Raw genomic sequence first — 24439 nt, 5'->3', positions numbered from 1 at the left:
AGAGAACAGAGCGGAGCACTCACAGACGGCTCCTGACAGTTCTGCCAACCAGAATGGAGGAACTCAGAGTCCACCGGGCATGGGGTGGATGGCTCAAGAGGGTTGTGACTCGGGGGTGGGGGACAGTTAGCTGTAGACTGACCACTGCTCACAAAGCAAGACCTGAAGGGTCAGGCTGTGTTTAGGTGGCTGAACTCTACCCCAGAGCAAAGCTGAAGAATATTCACAGGAATGCAAAAGTAGGAAGCGCCCAACAAGACAGAAGTCACATCGTGTGGCCGCGTTGTCTGGCATCCAACAACTACCAGGCATCCAAAGGATCAGGAAAACGTGAGCCACGGGGTGAAAACAAAAATCAACCTGGTTTTGATGGACTGACGACTGACAAAGATGTTAGAGTCAGCGGGCGAAACCATTCCAGTAGCTGTTACAACCATATTCCCTACATTCAGAGAGTAAGAAGGGACATGAAGATACCGCAAAGATCAAACTTCTCGAGATGAAAACTTCACTGTCTGCTAAGAAAATCACTGGAAGGGACGAAGAGCAGATCCGACATTGTAGAAGGAAAAGATCAGTGAGGTTGAAGACAGAGTGACAGAGAACATCCAAAATGAAACACAGAGAGAAAAGAGAAGTTTTGAAGAAAGAGGAGAGTTTTTGATGGGATGACAGCGTGTCTGGCTTCAAAGTCCCATCACACTGCTTCCTGCCGCACGTGACCAGTAACACCCCAACTACTGAGTCCGACTGCCTAGCTGAGGTGGCGGCTCAGGGTCCTATTCACCGTCAAGCCCTAAAAAGGGGAAAAAATGGGTGGGAGTGTATACATGCACAAATATCGGATCTGGACTGAAATGTGTGAATAGGTGGGGGTAAAACACTCAATCCTACTTGTGCTGGTTATGGCTAAAGTGACCGGAGCAGAGAGCTGCTTTAAAAGATTTGTTTTTAAAGTTTACTTATGGATTTTGAGAAAGACAGAGAGAACGAGCAGGGGAGGGGGAGAGGGGCAGAGAGAATCCCAAACAGGATCCACCCTCAGTGCAAAGCCGACGCAGGGCTCGATCTCATGAATCGTGAGATCGTGACCTGAGCCGAAATCCAGAGTCGGACGCTCAACCGACCGAGCCACCCAGGCGCCCCCACAGAGAGCTGCTTTTACACAATAAATTCCCGTAAAAACCCAACAAGTTCCGAATTTACTCTTCACACATTAGTATGGCCCAAAGGCATCTGAAAAACCAGCATCTAATTAAAAAGAAAATAAAGTTTTTACTACGCCCCACTACCCCACACATAAAATTCTTTTCCCATGAAAATGGCTTACTTAACATGGCAGTTAGCTCAACTACCTTTTTTTTTCCCCCTTAAAGGAAAACAGGCTTTGCTTCCTGTCTCCTTTCATGTGGTAGGTTCTCGGGGCCCAGGGTGTGGACCTAGCATCTGGGTCATCCCAGCTGCTGGCGCTGGACATTTGGCATGAACTCAATCACCAGTAATTCATTTAATCGCTCAACCAAAAGATAGCACAGAATCACCAAGTCACAAAATCCTGTGGCTGGAAGTAACAGATCATCAGTCCATTTATCATTTCTAGTTGCCCAGTATTCACGCTCCCTTCCTAACTCGCCCACTGTCTTCTGGGAGAATCGGTCCTTTGTGAGTGTGAGATATAGAATGAAGACAAGGGTCAACCCGGGAGCTGGCTGTCCACTACAGAAACCACAGGGGTTCCAGCCAGGGTTTGGGCATGTTATCGACTCAGAGTTGGGCCAATACTGGATATATGTCCTCTGGGTACTGCATTTTGAGTACGTGATTCAATTGTTAAAGAACTGGTTGAAGACTGTCCTAAAGAAAGTGTGCGGACCAACATTAGGACTCATTCACAAACTCTGAGAGGTGCTTTGGATTCCATTCAATCCCATGCATGGTCCTCAGGCCTCTCATAGAGCCTGCGAGTGCCCCGCTATCTGCCTTTGTTTGCTGACCTTTAAACTAGGGTTAATAATAGTTCCTACCTCAAAAGTGCTTAGGACAGTATCTAACACACAGTAAACAATAAACGTAGCAACAAGAAGTAATATTTTAGTATATTATGGATTATTTTACAGCTATTGAGTGGGGGAAATATACCTACCATGTGAGTTTATTTGGGATCACATGGTGTACTATAAGATGTCACTAACCATATAGTGACATATACCAATTTACATGGTACTCATCGTAAGTTAAGGAAACTTGTTCTTACACTCCATGCATGGGATTCAGAGGATCCACGGATCCCCTGAGATGCCATGCAAAGCTGTGTGAGTGTGTGTGTGCTTGTACGCCTCTATATTTTGATCTGGGGAGGGAGGAGTGGTCCAGCGCCTTCTCAGAGTCTTATCGCCATCCATACCCCTGAAGGACACGCACCATTGTTTCAGAGCTTCTGGAGAGAGATGTGAGGTCCCTTTGACCTTGCCTAGTGTCCTTTCAAACTTCTGGGACAGGCTCACGATGGTAACAGTCACTGCAGCTGCTCACAGTCAATTCCTCGAGCTTGCCCAACATTACAAGAGCTTGCAAGATACTCAACCCGGGGGCTAGCCTAAGAGGCTGGCGATTCAACCGAGGGCCTGTTGGCAGAGGGAGGTAGCCTGCTCTGATTACAGCTTGCATCGCCAGCTGTAAAGGGGAGGGGACCACACTGGAAGTGACCACTTTGGGGCTGTCTGGAGAAAAAATGGCGAGAAGCTGCCTTTCTAGTGTAGCGAAGGCTCCAAAATTATCTCTGGATTGATTAAAGCCCTGCTGGTGTGTAAGGATGTGACGATAACTTCACTATTAGAATAACGTGAGATGGGGTAGGGCAGGAGAAGGTGGGCGAGAAGGAGGCCTTCCTTGCATCGGTACAGGTTTCAAAGGGAGGGATGTTTAGGAAGGTTTTAAAGAAGCTATCTCTTTTGTACATGGTACCACAGGAATTTGAGAATAGAGATCAGGGCTTTGCTTAGTCAAGGGCTCATCCGTTCTCTGTACCTCAGTTTCTTCACCTGTCAAGTGACGCGGCTGTGACAAATAAGCTCTTGTGGTCCCTTCAGCTCTATCGGTTTGAAAATTAGTGGGAAAAAGACAGTGTTACACATACAAAGGCCGAACATTTTACTCAGTGCCAATCACAAACTGGCCAGCCCTAACTTACCACAAATCTAAAGCAACAGCATCCAAATTAACGTGTTTTCACGGCATGAAAAACCGTCAGCGTCGGCCCATGCCCCGACCACAGTTCTACCAACCGAGCAGCATGCCGGACCCCCCGCCTCCAAAGGGCACCAAAATCGGAGTTTTCAAAAATGACAGGGAAGGCGAAAATGGAGGTCAGAGGAAAACAGATCTAAAACGATCCCCAAATAGAGGCGAGAAAAAGCTGAGAAAATTAAAATTCCACTTGTAAATAAAACGAGGCCATTTCCTTATGAGAATAACGTCTGCAGGTTTTAAAGTAATTTAACTTGAAATTCATTTCCCTTCTTAATTAAAAACCCAGAGTATGTCACATGTAATTTTAAAATGCAAAGTGGATGAAGAATGCAAGCGGGGGAAGAAGGAGAACAGATCCTCTTTCGGGGAACGACCGATAACCTAACTTCTGCCCCCTGAAGTTGGCCATCTTGTCTACGGGGACGGGGGAAGGCTGGCTTTGGGGGTGTGGAGAGTTATATGCTCCACGTGGCGCCTTGAAACCGCCCAAGATCTGAGCCACATATGAAGTCCAAGTGTTTTTCTAAGACCTTCCTAGAGAAATCAGCCCTTTGGAGCAAGTTTAGAAACCAGTCCTTGACTTGATGCCCAAACCATTGATTTCATCTGCTGGTCTCTCCTTGGTCTCACGTGAACCTGTGGGCCATGCTGAGTGCACACACCCCCCACAACTACACTCCCAGTCTGGGCTAACTAAAGAACAAACAAACAGTAAAATACAATTAAAGTTTCATTAAATAGTTAAAGGCCCTCTTGACTAAATCAATCAGTAAATAATTTTATGCTTCTACTGTTGCTAAGACACAGTGAACGACAGAGGCCATTAAGGCATACAAAAATGCATACAACACGGTCCCTGCCTTTGGAGAGTTTACAACCAAACAGAGCAGGTAAGACAGAACTCAGAGACTGTGCAAAGCAGTCGTGAGGGCCAGAGGGGTTGAGAGGCGGGCCTGGTTCTCGGTGGAGAAACACCCCAATGGTGGAATACTGAGGTTGATGGCCAACTGGTGATGTGCTGAAGGGAGAAAGTGAGGAAAGCGCCCTCCCGATGTTCTCTACTACTGGGAACTAAGGAAAGGGTGTGGTCGCTAATGAGGTGAGGGGATACAAGGAAGGGAGACAGACATGCAACCAGGAGACAGGGGCTCTGCTTGGGACCTTCCGTTTCCCGCAGGCCCATGAGAAAACCAAGAAAGGTTTCCATGGGGGTGGTGGGTAGAGGGCTGGAGACGGTGGGCCTGGGCGGACTGCCTAGCTTCTTAGGCACAACTTCTTCCGCACAGCGGAGATGATATCAATACCTTAAACAATTGCTCTGAACCAGGGATCAAGAAATCGCACCAGTAGCATGGGTGGCACAGAATAACAAACTTGAAATAAAACCTTTCATCATCGGCTCTGGAGCTCAGGAGAAAGGTCTCAGATTCTAGGTCTGATGACCTAGACCTCCCCTGGTGCCCTGCTCTGTGCGGGCCTCCTGCAGGGAGCGTGCTGCCTCTCCCCTCTTTGCTTCCCTTGCTGATGAAGGCTCTGACCATGAGCACTCCCAAGGACCTCCACACTCACTCCCACCTCCTTCCCCCACTGCCGCACGAGGCCCGAGGTTTCTAGCAACTCCCACCTCGGCTCTGACACAGTGCTTATTGACTCTGGTTTCTCACCTGCCACCAGAATTCTCTGAAAAGCCAATGTGATTGTCTCCTTTTCCTACTTATAAAGCCCACAGGTATCTTCACTGCTTTCAGGAGAAAGGCTGTCCCGTCATCCCCCTGACCCACCCCTCCCGGCCGCGACCTCCCCTGTAGGCATCCCTAACCTTGAGGTGTTTCCTCAAGGGGGATGCCGCGCACCGTTCCCTCTGCACACACTGTTCCCTTCGCAGAGAAAACTCCCGTGTCCGCCTCTGAGCTCTGGGCGTGACCTGGGTATCCCGCAAGGTACAGCTCCAATGTCACCCTCTGCAGCAAAGCGCCTCCTCTTTTCGTCACTGAGACAGTCCCTCCCTCCTCATTTCAGGTCTCATACGGGGTCTGGTCTGGAGGGCTACCCCTCCTGGGAGCGACGATGCTGTATCCGGTTTCACGTACTCCCTAAGAAAAGCCCAAGGAAGGCCCCCCCTCTGCTGAACGGAAGGTCTGAGACCCCCAAAATGCTGCTGCGTGAAGACACTCCCCTCTGCACAGAGAAAACCAGGATGAGGCTTACGGATGAGCTAGAGGCGATTTCTGATTTTTTTTTTTTTCTGTCAAGACCCCGACAGCACTTTTTACCCAGAGCTTTCCTATGAGGAACTGTGCCCCAAATCAAATCGCCTTGATTGTTCCTGGGAGCTGATGTAAGTTAGTCAAGGGGTGGGATTTCACTTGACCGGACTCCCCAGCCCAATTAGCTGCACAGCCAAGGGTCGGTCTCCACCGATCTTTTCTTCACAGTCTTCCATTTTCATATTGTATTTGAGTTTTCAAATATTCAAATGTGAATAATGCTGTTCTTCCACAGCAAGGTATGCCTTCCCTCTTATGCCCAGAAAGAACATGGAACATGTTCTGGAACATGCAGCATCCCAATAACACTGAGCATCCCCGCACTCCTGAGGGTTAGAACGGACACGTTGTTCTCGAACACAAATTCTTCCTTGTGCCCTGTCTTCAGCTCCCCACCTGCCACTGCCTCCTCCTTTACCCATCATTCACCATCAGCAGGAAATGAAATGGAAGAAGGAAGAGGGAGACCTTGACCCCCGCAGATGGGGGATGGGAACTCAAGCCGCCTCCCCTTCCCCCAGTAACAACCTGCTGTCGGGGGTGTATCGAGAGTCTAAAAAAAATGGCCTGCCATCATCATCGTTCAAAAAACACAAACGAGACCGCAGAATTAAGCTTCTCAATCGGCTACCAACATCCAGTGCCAAGGTCTAGAGCTTTATATATGGCACCAGCTGGCCCAGAGAAGTACCTCCGGACTCCAGGGCTTCTGGGGACGCTGTGCCAACGGTGAGCCAACGGCACAGCCTCCGTCCCAGCTCACCCTGCTCTGCGGAGATGGGGGCCACAGGACGTCTGGCATCAGTGCTGCTACAGCCGGCGACGAATGGGAGATGCTTCTGGGGAGCAGGCTGTGCGAAAGATGCTGCTCGACAAGTTGACGTTAAAAAAAAAAAAAAGGGCTATAAACATGCCATGGGTTCCCAGTGCTGGAAAATTCTTCCTGACGGGAGTATGATGTTTCTCACTGATGCGGAGGAAAAGTACTTCAGACTCGCGTCAGGCCAGCTGGATCTGGATGCCTCTCTCAGAGGAATTCCTGGGTAGAAGCCCCCCTCCCCTCAAACAGCCTCCAAGCCCCCTGTTACTTTTCTTGTATGACTCTCAGCCCAGTTTAGGTAAATAACGGCGTATCATTAGTTTCTGTCGTGGGGCTGTGAGCACCAGGGACAGAGGTCCTACCATCCCCAGCTATTAGCGGGGCCCCTCCAGACAGCAGGCATTCCATAACTATCTGTGGGCTCAAAGTTTCTGCAAAATAGCCTTCTATCCATCGAGCTCCCACTACCTCTGTCCTTATCTGCTGTCTGTCCTGCCCCGTGGATGGAGTATCATGAGCTCCAGGCGAGGCACCATTGCTGGTCCCAAGGTTGAGAAGGACAATGCGGACACTCGCTTTACTGGCACGTTGAATACGGAATCAGCAGAGCTGGTGACACCAGAGACACCATACTCCAAGTAAACCCGCCTTCACAGGAAGAGCAGTGATTGGCATTAGGGAGGCATGGCCATTACTCCCAATGAATGTACGATTTAGTAAGAAAGATAAATCTGAGAAATGATGTCAAGAATAAATATGGCCACACGTAGAAGGTGCTTCTGCGATGCAGAAAGAGGGAATATCTCAAGGAAATGGAGACATGAGAGATGTGAAAATTACTGGTGCAGGTGTATCTTATTAAAAGTTACCTAGCTTAAGGAGATTTCACATTAGGAATTTTCCTGCTTTAAAAAGGGATCGAAATTGATTCTGGTGAGTAGGGTACCATCCCGTTACTAATCATAAATCTCCATTAGTACTTACACCCAACTTGCCTCATTCTCTCCAGGGCCTCTTAGAGAGTAGGGAGAAGAGGCCACATTAATATGGTGGGTCCTCTCCCTCATCAACAGAGAGGCCCTTCGGAGGCAGGAATGGGGTATCACAGCCATGGGGACAGTGCCCCAGTTGGTCAATACCCGGTGGGCACCTGCCACTGGGCACGATGGAGTCAACGCTCGAGCCATCTTAAAGAAGCAAGACCTCCTTCCTTTCCTCTAACAGCTTACGATGCCATTAAGGAGACAAAATTACAAAGCATAGGAAACATGGAGAAAAGAGGTAAATGTTAAGAACCAGGGGATTTTAAGGTTAAGGCAGTAAGACATGAAGAGAAGGGAGAGGACAGGAAATCAGAGGGGTCATGGAGGAGTCAGGATTGAGGAGGCCTCAAACCACTTGTTAGGACAGGGGACCGGGGAGAAAGTTCACGGCCACTGGGAAGCAGAGCCCTAGGGAAGGCGGGGGCTGGGCAGGTGTTGGGAGTGTGCACCTAGGGGGAGGGGAGGGGGAGAGGGGACCTACAGCCACAGAGGAACAGGACACATGAGCTGATGAGAACACAGGGAGCGGACTCCCTAGACCACAGCAAACCTGCGGGATCCCACACAGGGAAAAGAGGCCTCCTCTGGAATTATCTCTGGGAGGAAGTCCTCTCTTCGTGTCCCCCAGGCCTTGACTTTTACCCACGCTTGAACGAAAAAGATTACAACGCGAGTGGTTCAAGGCGACACCTGGAAACCTACGCATAGTAAATGTGTCGGGGAAGGGGGCCAGTGGCTGGGGTCAGAGTCCCTTGCTAGGGGACTGGGAAGGGGCACATAAAAGCAATGGCACTGGCTAACTGGGGCAAGGAAAGAGCACCAGGCACCGAATCAGGTAAAACGCAAGGAGACGAGGGGCAAGGAATCAAGTCAGACTCTGGAGACCTCGTGGTTGGTTCACCCAGGCTTGCCTTCCAGTGGCTGAGACACAGCGGAGCGAAGCCGGGGGGACCTCTGTCCTGCTTGCCGGGGGGTGGGGGGGAAGCTCTGCTTCCCAAGATGCATGAAGGACAGCTTATCCATCCTAGGGCTGGTCTGGAGTCATATCACTTGGCAATTTGTCAGTTTAGGAGCCTATCTATTACTCTGAATATCAGGAAGTATGTGGAAACTGACCTTACGTGCTGTTTAAATAAAACGCACCTTAGTAACAGTTAATCCTAATAGTTACATGGAGTGCTTTTGTGGGGAGGGCCTGACTCTTTCTTGGGTTGTGAACACAGCACTGCTACACAGGTGGCATGACGCGAACATTCAAGGCTGTCTATGGCTCCTTGATGACTTAATAAAGTTGGTGTATTTTCCCAAGACTTCGAACAAATAAGGCATTCAAAACTCATGGGCTGAATGGCTGAGCTCACGGACAGACGGATGGAGGCTAGGACATCCCACATAAGCTAATCCTTGTCACGAGACATCTTCTATCCCAACACTCTACCAGGCGGGCCCAGAAGACTGCAACCTGTCCAACGGGATGACCAACCGCCCGCCGGCAAATTTCTTTCCCAGAAGGACATTCAAAGCCCTGAGAGATACGGCGAAAGTGTCTAGAGAGCTCTGGCAGGCTCTGGGCTCTGCATGTCTACTACAGAGGGAGGAATCCTCAGACAGCTTTATTCTTACTCCACCTGCATAGTGACTGCTTATACTTCAAAAATAAAGTCCCGGATTGGCCTGTCTGATTTTATTATGCCTCTTAGAATGGCGCATTTCAATTCTTTCATTGTTTCCAGGCAGTGCTACTGTATTTACTTGCTAATGCAGAGAACAGAAAAGAACGTGACATTCCAAAAGGTACTCTTTCCCATGATTCTGCCCTTCCTCTACCAGCATGGGGTTCCTTTGACTTCAGTTTTTCGCCTACACAGCTGCATAAATTAAAAAAGAAATCATCCGACAACAATGTCTCTTCCCCCCCCCCCCCTTCACAGTAAACCCCTATCCCAGGTGCTCTGAGCATGGAGACTCCAACTCCCCACCGAGGTCCCCCAACCCCAGTCAAGTCCCGCTTACTCGTGCCAGGCTCTGCACGCTTGTTACGGTTGTAGCCATTCCGACTGCAAAGGTCAGATGTCTGGCTACACGACCGCAGCATTTGTGCGTCTGACTGCACTCCTGTTTAACAAGTGGTCACTGACAGAAAACAAAGAAGTTTCTCTCTCACTCTCTCTTTTTTTCCTTTTCCTTCTGGATAAAAGCTGGGGCCCTCTATGGACACAGGAAAAGATGCTCCATAAATTTCCTATCCAAGTAAGTGCAAACCAATAAATATATGAGATTCTTTTAGGTTCTGGTGAGTCGAGAAAAACCAACCCTGAAAATGATAATCTATATCTGCTGACCTATTTAGCCAATGGACAGTTTCAAACTCTTTTCTTTACCAACACTTTCCTCAGAAATAGAAAAAAACAAACAAACAATAATTGGCTTGCATCTTGAATTCCTTTATTGCCCCTGTCATCTACAGAAGCCTTCAGGCAGCTAGCCAGAAAGAAGGTAGGACAGTCAAGGCCTAGGTCATTGCGGGGGTCACTGGCTCTCAAATATGAGCAGAAGCGACACAAAACCCAAACTTGCCTGAATTAGAAGAAATCAGAGTCAAAATCAAGGTGAATGGCCATGACTGAGGCCCCCTTGGCTAGTAAACAACATTCTCTCATCCTTGGGACAGTCCCTTTACATGGAGTGTCATTTACAAGGCAAAATTTTCACCGTGTCCGTCAAAACTAGGTATGATTTTTCCATCAGAAAGGAGATCCACAATTTTAGGATTTGTTAATTGCAAGGTGCTGGTTCCTGGTGTGTGGATATTTGAGGCCAGAAGGTAGACCTGCGTTTTTCTCTAGAACACAACACAGCTAGTGTGGACAGAGAGCAGCTACCACTAGGTCCATGATTTTTTTTTTTTTTTTTTTTTAATGAAGTGGGTCATCCAGCAATAGCAAGGGATCTTTCAAGTAATAAAACATTTTGGCAAAGACAGCAAGGTTCGCTTTCCTGAAAGAGAGCCACACTTGCTCTGGAAAAGTAAGGGATTGTTGATATGCAACCCCCAAGAGAAGCAGAGGTCATCTGTGTTAGGGATTTTAAGTACAAACCCAAACCACTGAGTGCTGCAACAATCTAGCTCCATAAAAATTCTTTCTTCATGTCCCCTAGTAGTTTTTGCCATTGCCAATTTAAATGAAAACTTTATAACGTTACTAAACTATAAACTGCATAATGTGTTCTACCCACATCAATTATAAATTCATTTGCAGAGAAAAAGAAGAGAAATAAACCAGTCACGATAATTAAAATAAATTAAGTGAGGAGCTGTCAAGAATGACTTTCCTGAAGGAAAACAAAGTCTCCTTTTAGTTAAATTACAGAATGATTTATAGAAGATTAAAACCACCAAACAGATTCTCAATACCTGGGAGCCACGGGGCCCACTGAGCAGGGTGTTCTGCATTTCTACAGCACGGGCCGTGCTCCACCTGACAAGAGACTACCTTTGGCCAGTACCTCGTGTGAGCAGACAGGGTTACCTGGGCTGGTTCCTCAGTCCAGGACGCCCAGGAGCCTGCGGAGGCCGGGAAATGGAGGCTAAGGGTGTTGCTGAAGATGGTCTACTCCGGGCCTTTGATGGTTGCGTGAATCAAACTTTAAACACGGACTGAAGCAAGGGGCGCCTGGGTGGCTCAGCCGGTTAAGCGTCTGACTTTGGCTCAGGTCATGATCTCACGGTTCGTGGGTTCGAGCCCCACGTCGGGCTCTGTGCTGACAGCTCGGAGCCTGGAGCCTGCTTCGGGTTCTGTGTGTGTCTCTCCCTCTGCCCCCCCCCCCCCCCGCCTTGTGCTTTGTCTCTCCTCTAAAATAAACGTTAAAAAATTAAATATGTACTGAAGCTTCCTTGTGTGATAATAAACGATTCACACAATTCCAGCACCACCTCCGTTCCCCACCTCTATTCTGATCTCTCAAGCAGATTTACTGCAAACTCATGTATAATTAGGAATATCATACTATTAATCCACCATCTGATTTTTCATCCCCAGGGCCATATGTACCACTCAGTCTCCGATTAATGTAAGCTATTCCTCAAAGCTAGCTATATTTTGAGGCAGAGGGCTGGTCTCCCGATAAAATATGAGTAAAGTCTTGAGATCAGGCCCAACGTTCAGTAAAATGTGGTAACTGGTAAACAAGGTAACGCCACTTGCAGAGACCAGGAGGGAGCTTCAAATTGGCAGGTCACTTGTTCACATGAGGTCACCCAAGTGAATAGGCCATTTAACTCACTCCAGCTACACTGTGGCTTGGAGAGGGGAACAGAGATGATAGGAGGGTGTGGGGTGAGCAAACAGGACCAGATCCAGCAACACAAATACAATCAAAAGCACAGGGGGATAGGGTAGCAGATAATCACAAATCAACCTGGCTCTGGTCCCATACGCCTAATGCCACTTACTCGACCTAACATAACCACTGACTTCCTTGGAACTTTTGCCCCAAGAAGGGAAGACAGCACGAGGCCCAGAAATGCCCAAAGAATTTAATACCAGCAATTTATAAAAAGGGACAATAAAAGAAAAATCTTTAGAAAGGAGACTGTTTATACACTTTAAACTAGATACTTGTGTAGGCAAACGGAACCAGTAAGAGCGGTCCAGATACAGCCTGTGACCCAATCTGGGAAAGTTCTTTGTTCCCATGTGTCTGACACTCTCCTCCTAAAGCTGGGAAAATGGACAGGGGAAACCAACCACACCCTTCCCCCACTGAGAGACGTCCAGTGGGGAAACCCCTTCGACCCCTCAGGCAGCACCAGCCACACCAGGGGGATCCCCAGTGGCACCAGATAAACCAACCCAACCAAAATAGCTCCCCCGAAGGTCTGAAGAACCACAGCCTACTAAAGTAATCAAAGACCCATATGCTAAACCTAAATAGGGTGACTGCCTACTAAAATTAAAAAAAAAAAAAAAAAAAAAAAAAAAAAAACTAAACTGAAATACAATCTGGAGTTTCCAAACATAAATGACAAAATATCCAGGATCTAATAGAAAATCACACATCAACCAAGAACCAAGAAAATCCCAATGCAAATGAAAAAGACAATCAACTAAAGCCAATACTAAAAAGAATCCGAGAAATCAGATGTTGGAATTTTCTGAAAAGGACTTTAAAGCAGCTTTCATAAAAACACTTGAGTCAATTATGAATTTTCTTGAAATAAATGAAAAAATAAAAGATCTCAGGAAAGAAACAGAAGCTACAAGGAAGAATCGAATGGGAATTATAGAGCTGAAAAACAAAGTAACAGAAATTTTAAAACTCACTGGATAGAGTCGATCATGGAGACCAGAGAGGACAGAACAAAAGAATTCACCCCATTTCAACAAAAAGGGAAAACATACTGAAAAACTAACCCACAGAGCCTCTGGGGCCTGCAGGGCGATAATAAAAGGCTAGCATTCTCAACAGCAGAGTCTCAGAAGGAGAGAAGAAAGTGGGAATGGAAGAATGTATGAGGAAATTATGGCCAAAAACTTCCCAAATTTGGCAAAAGACACAAACCCACAGATCCAAAGAACTTAGTGGGTGCAGACAAGACGAACTCAGAAAAATCCACATGAAGAGACATCATGATTAAAATTTTAAAAATAAATTAAGAAATCTTAAAAGCAGCCAGACAGAAAGGCTATACTGATTACATGTGAACATCAATTCAAACAAGAGTGGATTTTTTTTTTTTTTTTTTTTTTTTTTTTGTCTGTAACCATGGAAGACAGAACCAAGTGGTTTCACGGGCTAAAAGGGAAAAGAACGGTCAACTGAGTGTCCTATATCCAGAGAAACTATCTTTCAGGAGTGAAGGGAAAATAAAAACACTCTCAGATGAAGGAAAACAAAGAATTTAATGTTAGCAAAGCCACCCTTAAAGATTAGCTGAAGAAATTTCTTCAAACAGAAAGGAGATGATTAAAGAATCCTGGGACATCAGGAAGAAAAAAGATAAAAAGGAAAAAAAAAAGAGAAATATTGCTACATACAACAGATTATCATTTACTCATGAGATTTCAATTAAGATTTGATGACTGAGACCAAAATTACAACATCATCGGATACTCAAGATGATGCTATTTAAAGGCAGGGAAGGTAGAAAGACTTCTAAGTGAGGTTTCTACACGTCACTCAAAACTTGCAGGAAAGGCACAGGCCCTAGAATAGCTAAAATTGTCTTAACGAAGAAGAACAGAGTGAGGAGAGTCACTGTCTTGGCTGTGAAGGGTCACTCAAGACAGTGCAATACTGATGACAGGACAGACGCACTGATCAACGGTGCAGAATGTAGAATCCAGAAATCAGCCCATACAAAATGTTCAATGGACAGTTAGTTAACAAAGGTGCAGAAACAACCCAGTAAAGGAAGGGCAGGCTTTTCAACAAATGGCGCTGGGGCACCATGGATAAATGGATATCTATGGATGAAAATGAGTCTTGACCTAAGCCTCATACCTCATTCAAGAATGAAGTCAAAATGGATCAAAGGTGTAAGTATAAACCATAAAACTATAAAAATTTTAGAAAAAAAAATAAGACATAATCTTTGGTGTCTAGAATTAGACACGGAGGTCTTTCTTAGACTTCAACATCAAGAGCACCATCTGTAAAAAGAAATACTGATGAATCTTTCCTCATCACACTTAAAAACTTTTGCTCCGTGAAAGCCCGTGGGAAGAAGATAGGAAAATAAAAGCTATGGTCAGAGAAAATGTTTGCCAACGTGCATACATGGATTATGTGTATTTATTTTTTTTTTTTAATTTTTTTTCAACGTTTATTCATTTTTGGGACAGAGAGAGACAGAGTATGAACGGGGGAGGAGCAGAGAGAGAGGGAGACACAGAATCGGAAACAGGCTCCAGGCTCTGAGCCATCAGCCCAGAGCCTGACGCGGGGCTCGAACTCACGGACCGCGAGATCATGACCTGACCGAAGTCGGACGCTCAACCGACTGTGCCACCCAGGCGCCCCGGATTATGTGTATTTAAATAAAAAACCTGAAATTCATGGTAATAACACAAATAATCCAATTAGAAAATGGAAAAAGAGATGTACAGACATTTCACAGAAGAATATAGGGGGAGGACAAGAAAACACATGAAAATATTTCAATAGCGTTAGCCATCAGGAAAATGCGAATTGAAACCAGGAGATATCACTACTTGCCTACCAAAATAGCTAGGAATAAAGAATAGTGACAACACCAATTGCTGACAAGGATGTGGAGAATTTGGCACACTGATACACGCTTGTGGTACAGCCACTATGGAAAATGGGTTGGTAGTTTCTTAAAAAACTAAAAATAAGGGGCATCTGACTGGCTCAGTAAGTACAGCATCTGTCTGACTCTTGATCTTGGAGTCAAGAATTCAAGCCCCACATTGGGTGTAGAGACTACTTACATTTTTTTTTTTTCAATTAACAGATGACCCAGAAATTGCAACAGTGGCTATTTATCCAGAGAAACGAAAACTTCTATCTATACAAAAACCTACACACAAAATGTTCCTACCACTGTTATTTGTAACAGCCCCAAACTGGATTCAGCCCAGATGTCCTTCACCAGAAAAATGGTTAAACCAAGTATGGAATACTGTGAAATAAACATACGATGCAATATTACTCAACAATAAAAAAGAATAAGATCTTGATACAACAAATTGAATGAATTCTGAATTGAATGAATTGAATTTTCAGTGAATTAGGGTGCGTGAAAAAGGCCAATCCAAAGAGGTCACATATTGTGCGTTTCCACTTCAGTTAACACTTGTGAACTGAAAAAATGTGAGCAATAGAGGACAGATTAACGGTTGCCAGAAAAGTTAAGGAAGGGGGCGGGGGAGGCAAGTGGGCATGGTTACGAAAAGGAAACAGAGATCCTTGTGGTGCGGGAAATCTTGATTGTAATGGTGACTACAATCTACCCAGGCAATACAACTGTATAGAATACAAACACGTACACATGAGTGTATTTCTGGATTATTTCTTACAAGTGTATGTAAATCTACAATGATCTCAAACGTTTCAATTCTAAAAACCTGAATGGTGTCACCATTTGAAGGATGAGACCAGGTAGTATTTCTACTATAAAGCTAGTTATCAAGCATGGCATGTGACAACCTCGGCCAGATGCACAGCATGGAAAGGGCCTTGGGTACACTACTTTTGTGGGTAGTTTTTCGTCAGTCAGCTCGTTGGCACTGAAAAGTCACTGTTTTATGAGAGAAAGAGGGCGGGCATGTTACATTCACATAGCATGAGAAGGCGTCACGAGGAAGAAAGATGTCAGTAAACACCCTATCAGTCTATTACCCATTACTGATACCAAGAGGTCTTAAATTTCAGAGGCCAGTGAGTGACACATATGTTTTCTTCACCAAAGGCTGACTGGCACCTGGCACAGCCCCTGACTCAGGACAGGCACTCAGTAGGGCTGACCAGAGAACAAAGAACAACTTCACACGTATCACAGAGTCACTAAAGAAAGGAATCCCTGCCAACTCGGAGTTTGCAATGTTCTAGCTCTGGAGGTCAAGTAGGGATCTCCTGGCCCACTGGCCATCCCCTAAGCCTGAGCTTTCGACTACACAGAAGAGTGAAAGTAGCTTGATGAAGTGACCAAAGCTGTTCCTAAAGTCAAAATTAGTTTTCAAATGCCATATCTATGTTTGATATTTAAAAATATGTTTAATTTCATACAAATTAGATTTCATACAAGTCCAAGAACTGAGCACACCCCCATTCCTTCAACAACAACAACGAAAGTTCATCCCTTACAGTGTGCATGCCCCAAAATGTGAAAAAAGGAAAGATCTACCTCACGAAGGGGTTCTTCAAAGTATGCGATGTCCAAGTGAAACCGTTTCATTTGGCAGGGAACCACACAGAGGTCTCTGATGGAGAACATGAAGGCTTTGGAACTTGACAAGAGTCTCCACGGTATCTCTACCCCGAGTGGCTCTCACGTACAAGTAGCTCCCAGCAGACCAGTGGAGGCACCTGCTCCCACGACCACTTGTACGGACAGGGTGTTAACGGGGAGAAGTGGTACAACAGACATCGTGTGACAGGAAGTGATGTCGGCTCTTAGAACTTGGAAGGCATTTTACTGAGATGCCTTGGAGGTCAGTGTACCAACTGGGAGGTCAGTAGCCATCATGACAATGGGCGTCCCTTTTACTTTTTCCTTCCCCACAAAGCTTCTCAAAAGAAGACGCAAAAGAGTTTCGGTGGAAGGGACCGGGCTCAAATCTGTAGCAAGATTAAGAACTGCAAAGGATGGTAGAAGTAAAACAAAGCGAATCATGTAAAATTAGACAACCTGGACATTAGCAACTGAAGTTATGATTCCATCTGAAGGTTTAATATGCTGGGAACGCTTAGGAAAATTACACAAGTCCTGGGGTCTGATCACTCCACTTGGTATATATCTTCATCTGTCATACTCTGCATGGTGGCGAACGCAATTACCAATACTTTCATTTTTGTTTTAATTTAATTACATTTTTGTATTTTAACTGAGGCTTAACTTGGGAGTTGACAGTATTTTATTATTATACAGTTTGTCAACTTTAAGTGGGTTGCATTTTTTTAAATTATTTTTGAGAGAGAGACAGAGTGTGAATGCGGGAGGAGCAGAGAGAGAGGGAGACACAGAATCCAAGGCAGGCTCCAGGCTCTGAGCTGTCAGCACAGAGCCTGATGTGGGGCTCGAACTCACGGACCGCGAAATCATGACCTGAGCCGAAGTCGGCCGCTTAACCAACCGAGCCACCCAGGCGCCTTTAAGTGGGTTGAATTTTTAATTGAAATTTTATTGTAAATTAAGGCCAATTACTTTTAGAGGAACTGAGGCCAGATTTTATAGCACAAAGTCAGTGAGACAACAGGACTCCCCACTGAAAACCTTGCCTCAGGCCAGCTTTGCTGTTCACACCACAGTCCCAACTAAGTGATGTTAGAATGAGGACATTCAGAGGACAAGAGCAGTGGCATTCGCTTTATTCTTATACGGTACCTAGGCTGATGCTTAGTGTTAAGAAAAACAAACAAACAAACAAACAAACAAACAAACATATTTTCCAGAAGTAGTTTTGGAAGGGAAAAGTGACTTTTCCTTTTAGCTATTCAATATATCAAAGCATGGAACCAAAGAAGAGGGATTAGTGAAAATTAGTTGTCCATATATCTTAATGCTAGGTGCTTAATGCGGTTGCTTCTTTGAGAAAGGGGGCAACAAAGAAATGCTTTTCCTTGTTAAAGGTTCTGCTGAAAAGTGTTCAAAGCAAACTGCACTCACTGCTTTATGCATGGATAAACGATGGAAATCAGTGTTGGTTCTTAAAACTTGGAAGGAATTTTACTGAGATGCCTTGGAGGTCAGTGTACCAACTGGGACGTCAGTAGCCATCATTACAATGGGCGTCCCTTTTACTTTTTCGTTCCCCACAAAGCCTCTTGAAAGAAGATGCAAAAGAGCTCCAGTGGATGGACAGAGGTTCTGAACCCAAACCCTTCTCACCATAAAGGAAGGCATGTTCGTTTATGGGATAGAGTTGGTAAGATTTTCAACCCAGAAGCTCAAAATATTTCTCCCATTACCAAGGAGTAAATGGTATTTAAAGCTGGGTAATGGGCATGTGTATTATAATTCTTCTTTTTCCTTTTGATAATTTTTTTGTGAACTTCTATAATAAAAGTAGGAAAAAAAAAGTTAACAGTGGATTTTCTGTCTTCGTCAAAGTATTCCTGGCCTCTAAGTATTATTCTAGTTTTAATTTGGCCGGTGTTAAACCAAAAGACCAGGCTGTGTGATATCCAATAATCTCTACTTTGACCAATCCTGATCAGGTCAAACACTTTTATCCCCTAGGAGGTGCCTTACAAAATTGTCTCTAGTTTAATTGGATGTGTGTGCAGATTTTCCACTTGGGAATAAAATGCTCAGCAAATCCTCGCAAAGTGTTTTCCCTGTGTGTCATAGAGCCAACCGGCTAAGGCTCTCGGTAAGGCCGGCTGCCAGTGGAAACCGTAGCTTTCCTGGCTTCACACGTGAGCCAGATGTTGGGGATTTTCTGAGCTGCAGAATCGTGGGGAAGGAGGTTTGTGCATGTCCTGTGTTCTCATTCCAGCTCTCAAACTTTCAGGATTTATGGCCAGTCAGCAGTGTCACGAACTGGCCCAAAAATATCCCCAGAGGAAAGCCCACTGACAATGCACCTGACTCTGCCATGGCCCCATCCCATCTGCCAGATCAGGATCTCTTTGTACTGCTTCTTCCCCCACCTGCTCTGCAGAAATGCAGCAAGGCAGGTGCAATCTTTAATTTTCCGAAACCCGCAATTTAAAGCAATTCTGCTACAACTTAAAAAAAAAAACAAAAACAGTTTATTTCCTTCTAGCATTGTATGAAATTAATACTTGCCTATTCCAGACAATTTACAAATACATGCAATAAGAATGCATATGTGTTATTATAGGTATATGTAAAAATATCCCAGAATCTCACTATCCATGGAGAACCAACTTTGTTCTCGTTGATTTTCAAGGACAACTAAGGAATTCCTGGGATCACAATGAATGTCTACACTTGCCATCATCAGAATGGATGTTTGCAGAGGGATGCGAACATACATTTAAACACTTTTGTAAGCATTTCCTTATTATTAAATATCCTTAAATAACTTTGATGGTTGCATAATTTCATCGAACGGTTACACCATAATTCATTTTCCTAGTCCGAGACCACTGGACATTTAGTTTTTTTGTGTCTGTTATAAATAATTTGCTTGGAGACAAATGTATCTTGACAATGGAGAATCCAATTGAAAATGAACTGTTTTCTGAACAATCACATCCACTCTATTTCAACCAGCCTTCTTAATGTTTATTTATTTTTGAGAGACAGTGAGAGAGAGAGAGACAGACAGACAGACAGACACACCATGAGTGGGGTAAGGGCAGAGAGAGAGGGAGACACAGAATCTGAAGGAGGCTCAAGGCTCCGAGCTGTCAGCACAGAGCCCGATGTGGGGCTCGGACTCATGAACCACGAGATCATGACCTGAGCCGAAGTTGGACACTTAACCGACTGAGCCACCCAGGTGCCCCTCAACCAGCCTTCTTAGGAGCCGCCCTTCTCAAGCTCTAGAACGCATGAGAGTCAGCTGGAAGGGGTGGTAAAACACCAATCTCTGGGCCTCGAGGTGGATCTGAGAATCTCCTTTCTGACAAATCCTGTGGTGTGGACCTCGCCTTGAGAAGCACCGCTCCGGAGAAGCCCCCTGCTGCATTTAGGAAATGGACAGAAAGGGGCTTCTCACTGTGGGCTCATCTCTTTTTGACCCTCCCAGCGAGAAATGAAAAGCTGCTTCGGTTGACATCCCCCAGCGCGGTCCACGGCCTGGCATGTGCTCAGGTGCTCTCCTTATGTTGAAAAATGTTTGGCAGATAAGTAATGCTGGCAGGAACCGTTCTGACACCTACACCTCAATTTGGGATTCATTTTCCTCGCTCAAGATTTGGCAAGTGTATCCCTTCCTTAAGGTTAGGCTGTGAAAATACACTCTGACTCACAGACCTAGTTTAAAATACCACAAAAAGTCATCAACGATTTCCACAACTAATGAGTCTTAAATACCTTCATTTTGAGTTGTTTTACGTGTGCTGCCTATGGGACGAGATCTAAGTATTTAGACCGGAGTTGTGCATTATTGTGTGAATAAATCATGAGAACAAAAACTGTCTCCCTGTATCCAGCCTCTGCCCGATGTCCACTGATGATCAATCCTGCCATTTATGTTGTCTTCCTAAAAATCATTCCTTATCTACTGTTTATTTCTGTTCCCAGCAATATGGCAAATGAGATGTTCAGAGAACTTACCTCTGATGCGACCCATCTAAAAATGCTGGTTAAAAATTTTTAAAGAGTTTTTTTTAATGCATGGCTGCCTTGGCAACAGAATAAGGGAATTCTTTAAAAGCCAGAAACACATACACACACACACACACACACACACAAACGAAAAACCCCAGCAATCAAGGATAAACAAGAACTGGGGATATTCTACTAATCCCAGGCACCCTAGAGCTTGGCTTCTAAAGGGCCAGGTGGGAAAAACCACAAAGCACGGATCCAGATTTCCATTCGAGTTCAGAGAGAGACTCATGTATAAAGCAGGGGCTTCTGAATGGCAACACGGTCAGCAAATGAGTTGGGAAAACAATATGTGTAAATAAGCCTGACCTACAGAGTGAGACACCGGACACAGAGGTCTTACCTCTTGATAAAGAGAGAGAAAAAAAAAGGCTGCCTTACAAAATTCCTAATCCCAAAACCTGGATTTGGATCCAGAATTTACATTATTTGAATGATCCCAAACACCCCAAAGCTGATCATTTTAACTGACTGATAGAGTCTCAGAGATTTTAGAAGCGACAAACATTCCCCGGAAGAATGCATTTTCGACCCAGGCCTGAAAGAATCCCCAAAGGTGAAGTTTTTAAAGAGTGCCAGCGCACAGTCAAAATTATCCAAGTGATAGTCAGTGGATGCTACGCATGACAGAGCGAGACCTGAGAAGCCTGCCAGCTATAGAAGTATTGAAATGTCACATCTAGTAGGGTTTAAATATTTGAAGAAATAGAAGAGAAACAAAGAAAAAAAGGAAACAAGAAATTTTAAAAATTGAGTAAGCAGTTCTGAAAAATGAAAACTACTTCTGAAAATTAAACATGCAATCACTAAAAATAAAAATACAATTTATGAGGGGCGCCTGGGTGGCTCAGTCGGTTGAGCATCCGATTTTGGCTCAGGTCATGATCTCATGGTTCGTGAGTTCGAGCCCCACGTCAGGCTCTGTGCTGACAGCTCGGAGCTTGGAGCCTGCTTCAGGTTCTGTGTATGCCTCTCTCTCTGCCCCTCCCTCACTTGCACTCGGTCTCTCTCTCTCTCTCTCTCAAAAATAAACATTAAAAAATTTTTTTAAATATATATACAATTTATGAGTTAAAGAGCAGAGGAGATGTGGCTGCAGAAAGACTTAATAACTTGGAAAATGGATGTATATAAATTAGGTGGAATAGACAGAGAGACAAGGTGATAAAAAAATTAGAAGAGTTTAAAGGATATAGAATGTAAACTGAAAACACATAATAAATTGACATCTAATCAGAGTTGCAGGAGATGATAGCACAGTGATGGAGGGAAGTCAGTATTTTGAAAAAGAACTTTCCTGAACTGAAGCAGACAAAATGCCATGTTGTAGGAACCACAATGATGTCTAAGCGGGACAAGTAAAAACAAATTCATCGCTAGGCACACAACACCCTAGGCAGCAAAACACCAAAGACAAGGAAGAGAACTTAAAAGCAGCTGAAAGGAGAGACAGATTGCTTACAAAGGAATAGCAGTGAGACCCCACGGCAATACTGGAAGCTAGGCAGAGAAGAGGATCTCCAAAATGCTGCTGTGAGACACAACTATCTACCTAAAATTACACACGAGGTGTAAATATCTTTCATGAACAAGGAGGAAACAAAAATGTTACCAGAAAGACAAAAAAACTGAGAGGTTCTCCCTGAAGGAACATCTAAATCATGTACTTCAGGGAAAAAGGAAAATGATCTCAGATTAAGTTCTGTTTTTTTTTTTTAAGTTTATTTATTTATTTTTGTGAGAGAGGGGCAGAGAGAGAAAGGGAGAGAGGGAATCCCAAGCAACCTCGTCCTGTCAGCACACAGCCTGACGCAGGACTTGAACTCACGAACCGTGAGATTGTGACCCGAGCTGAAGTCGGATGCTTAACCAACTGAGCCACCCAGATGCCTCATAGATTAAGTTCTGATAACAAGAAAGACTGGGGACCAAAGAAAATGGGGAAATTGTGGGTAAATACACATATGGACTATTAGTATAGCACTGAGATTTAACTTAGGGATTAAGAAATTTAAAAACATCAATCAACTCTGGAGGATGGCATATAATCCTGATGGGGAGTGAATGAAGTTAATAAAAGTGCTGTTTGGAAAAAAGGTACAGATATTGATTGGCTTTACGTTAAGTTGAGGTAAACACGCATGTTATGATGTCAAAATCTGTGGGAAATAGCTACAGCGGTTCTTCAAGGAATATTCATAACCCTCCATGCTTATGTTAACAAATAAGAAATTATTATTATTTTTAAAAAATTCTTAAAAATTTATTCGTTTTTTGATAGAGACAGAACGTAAGTGGGGGAGGGGCAGATAGAGAGGGAGACACAGAATCAGAAGCAGGCGCCAGGCTCTGAGCTGTCAGCACAGAGCCCGACACGGTGCTCGAACTCACGAACCGTTGAGATCGTGACCTGAGCCGAAGTCAGACGCCTAACCGACTGAGCCACCCAGGCACCCCAACAAATAAGAAATTATTAAGAGTTGGGGAAAAAAACCTGCAGAATTAGACCAAATTAGTAGAAGGAAAAAATAATATGGGTAAGAAAAAAATTTAATACAATAGAAAACAAAATCACAAAATAGAGGCTAAATGAATCAAAAATTATTTTTTTTTCAGATAAATAATTAAATAGACAAGTCTCTGGCAAGATTAATGGGGAGGTGGAGAAAGATGACATAAATTAATGATAATAGGAATGAAAAGGGGACATATTTACAGATGCAGCAGAGATTAAAAAGGTGATGATGCTTTATGTCAATAAATCTGTAAATTGAGATGAAAAAGGCAAGTGTCAAGAGTAACATAAATTACCAAAACAGAGTTAAGAATAAACAGAAATCCTAAATGATACGACAGCCATTAAATAATTCAATCAAAAGTCTACAATTTTCCCACTTGGTCTAGATGGCTTCGCAGTTGAGTTCTATTTACATTCAAGAACCAGAAAAGTTCCAGTTTCCATAAAATCTATCAGAGAACGGAAATGAGATAAGACTAGCACAGGAAATTAAAGTTTTAGGTGATCCACATTAACATCAATGCCAAAATCTTGAAATACTGACTGGCAAACTAACTCATTCAATACATAAAAAATACAGCACGTCATGACCAAGCTCAACATGTTTTTTTCTAGGAATTTAATGTTCATTGACCATGTCACTGAGCAATTAAGGAGAAAATCATATGACTATCTCTACAGGAAAGAAAAAAAAAAACATTCAGGATAAAAACTCTTAGCAAACTAAGCAGATAAAAGAATTTGGTAACCCATTAAAAACATATAACCAGTAGCATTCTCAACGGTGAAATATTTTCAAACATGACCTTAATGGAAACAGGAATAAGAAGAAGGCATGTACTATCAGCATTTCTATTCTGCATCACACGGAAGGTTCTCACCTATACAATCAAACGAGGAAAAGAAGTGAAACGTATCAGGACTAGAAAAGAAGACAAAATAATCGTCACATGTAGATTATACAATCTTGCCCCCTAAAGAATCTACAAATTACTGGAATTAGTAAGTTTAGAGAAACTTTGTTTATTCTCTTTTTATATATACACAATAATCCATGGTTGTCACTGTTTCTCTGGGGGCTTAAATTCACCCAAATACCTGTGGAAATTCCTGTAGGCCAGTACCCGTATTCTGTTAACACGATCCCCATGACCGTTTGAGTAGTTCCTTGCTTTCTGGCTCCAAAAAGACAATCCAGGTTCACTTTGGTCTTTCTCTGCTCCTGATCTGGAATTAGCCACTTCTGTAAGGAGTCCTGTCTCATTTTAGTGAAGAATGATGCTAGAAACTAAGACTGTTTGCTGAGTGTGCTTATTGCTAAAGGGTTATCACTTTCCAGGTCCTTTCAATGCACAGAGCTAGGAAATATATGAAATCATGAGTTCCTCTGATAGAACCAATTCAAAATTTAGTACCACAGAGTTTTTTTTCTTATCTTCTTTTATTGCATAATTATATCTCTTTCCTCTTACAGTAAAAATATTGTGGTTTGTAATTATATATAACAGATATGTATTAACTTAAAAAAATTTTAATATATATATATTTACCCAT

General features: G+C 44.0%; 1 protein-coding gene and 1 non-coding gene across 6 annotated transcripts in view; one reads left to right on the top strand and one right to left on the bottom strand.

Moving 5' to 3' along the window:
• Positions 1 to 24439, bottom strand: part of GLIS3 (GLIS family zinc finger 3) — a 448764-nt gene that overhangs the window by 150811 nt on the left and 273514 nt on the right. The window lies entirely within an intron of this gene.
• On the top strand, positions 11052 to 11136 carry TRNAQ-UUG. Its single transcript has one exon. It is a non-coding gene; the product is annotated as a tRNA-Gln (tRNA).

The sequence above is a fragment of the Leopardus geoffroyi genome, chromosome D4 (assembly GCF_018350155.1).
Source record: "Leopardus geoffroyi isolate Oge1 chromosome D4, O.geoffroyi_Oge1_pat1.0, whole genome shotgun sequence".
Classification (NCBI taxonomy): Eukaryota; Metazoa; Chordata; class Mammalia; order Carnivora; family Felidae; genus Leopardus; species Leopardus geoffroyi.
This window is presented reverse-complemented; position numbering and strand designations above follow the sequence as displayed.